General features: G+C 44.3%; 1 protein-coding gene across 1 annotated transcript in view; it reads right to left on the bottom strand.

The window, feature by feature from the left end:
- LOC104500729 (monocarboxylate transporter 2-like) overlaps window positions 1-2,080 on the bottom strand; it is a 25,355-nt gene that overhangs the window by 5,994 nt on the left and 17,281 nt on the right. The window lies entirely within an intron of this gene.

Below are 2,080 nucleotides of genomic sequence, written 5' to 3'. Positions count from 1 at the left end.
GGAAAGTGAGGACAAGAACTTGGGGGTTTACAGTGTATTAAAGCGTCTCATGCAGCTCAGTGCCATCAAGGACAGAGCCGCTTCAGAGCTGTCTCTGACAGCAGAGCCTGGTCCCTGCTCTGCATGCAAATGGCAAAAGACATAATCAAGAAAGCAGTTGGGATCACTGTGTCTAATCCCTCCACTGTAAACAGATACTTCCTGCTCTGCTCCTCTGAGAGATTTATACTAATACGCCAAAGGCACAGGGCTGTAGCAGAGACCTCCTCGTACCAACCATCTTGGTTTTACCTCCATCTCTGCGAATTACATCGACACCGTCTTTTACGTCAGCCTGGTTCCTTTTCAGGCTAGTAGGAAGGAGGCTCGGAAGAGTGTGATGTTTACAGGTTGCTTTACAGTCATCGCAAATTGCCTTTCCAGCAGTCTCCCTCCTTGTACAGCAACGCTGCTGCCTCAGCTGCGTGAGGAGCAGGCAGCTTCATAATTGCCCTTGAATGCTCCCATGTTAGGCCTGACCAGTGAGAGCACTTCAAGAGTAATTAGAGGCATCAAGCATGTTAGCAGGATTACAAGCATCTTCCCTTCTCTGTCAAGTTAATATTCCTTCGCCAGCACACACACCGTGCCGGGAAATGACGGGTTATTAGCTCAGACCCATCCGCACAGCTGCCCTCATCCAGCAAGCAGGAGGAAGAGACATACACAACAGAAACTGTGCTCAGCTCTGAAAAAACACATTGCAGATGAGGAGATATGGGGCAAACTGGCCCCTTACCCTGCTGCTGGCCTGAGGGTTACGTGTGTGGATTGAGCATGGCTTGTACGCTCAGCTCTCCGGGGTGGGCAACGGAACAGGTTTGCACAGATATGCAGGGACAAAAAGAGTGCAGGGTCTTCACCAACCCTGGGGCCATTGCGGTACATTTTTAGAAAAGTATCTTTGAAAATAAGAATTGGTGCCTTCCTACAACACTGTCCCTTGCCTGAGCCTTTCTGCTCACCAAAATGCATATATTTTTAGCAAAGGATTTGTGGTTTCCATGTGCTAATCCAGCATTAGTCAACTTGCTACAGGACATTTGTTTAGCATTAGGGACTCAGGCAAGCTCATGCTCAATAAATATTGAATCTATCCATGGGAGAGATTGGTTATTTCTATTTCTCATCACTTTGTTTCTGGAATCTCTCTCAAGAAATCTGAAAGATTTATTTTTTTCAGTAATAACACAGTTTTACCTGACTACAGTGACTCTCTTCAGAAAGAGTAAGGTTTAACAGAGAGAATCCTACATGGGGATTTATTCACTACCGTACAGATTTAATAAAGCAATATTGGTGTAGGAGAACAGGGTGACAAACTTTCTGTCCCAATTTACTTTGCTAGTGGCTGGTTTTATTGATTTTAAATGTTGAGCTCTCACTTTTCATGTTCAGAAAGCAGCAAGACTTAATGCGGCTGCAGAGAGATAGGGAACATTCATTAAAACATACAACTTGCAACCTCAAAAGCCAATTTTGAACTCATTGTGTCACGTCCTCAGGCAGATGTCCTAGCTGCACTGGAAGAAATATTAGCTGTACCTTAGACAAAAGCATCAAACAAGAAATGCTTGGAATTAAGCACGTATAGTCATACAGGCAGAGAACTCCAATCCATCTACCCTTAAAAGCAATAACCCAGCAACTGCGGGCTTTAAAGATGCTGGACCGAGTCTATGCCTTCTCCTGTTTGAGTTACCAATACGGAAATTCATAGTTCAATACAGACAATTGAAATTGTAACTTCAATAAGGAAATACAATTCTATTTTCCCCCCTCGATAGGGAGAATACTGCATATTTTCAATCTACTCCACTAGTTATTATTTTCAGATAAAGGACCTCCTATCCTCACAAGCAGGCAAAGGGCAGGTAAACTAAAGCAACCCCCTGAAATCTCATTTCATATATCTCACAGAGGGAAGAGATAACGCACAGTAATATAGGAATACAGGTGCTTTTTTCACAGTCGCACTTGTATCTCGAAGGGCTTGCGTTGCCCAGGGCAGAGCACAGTCAACCTGCGTTTGCTTCAGCCG

This window comes from Buceros rhinoceros, unplaced genomic scaffold (genome assembly GCF_000710305.1).
Source record: "Buceros rhinoceros silvestris isolate BGI_N320 unplaced genomic scaffold, ASM71030v1 scaffold4111, whole genome shotgun sequence".
Lineage (NCBI taxonomy): Eukaryota > Metazoa > Chordata > Aves > Bucerotiformes > Bucerotidae > Buceros > Buceros rhinoceros.
This window is presented reverse-complemented; position numbering and strand designations above follow the sequence as displayed.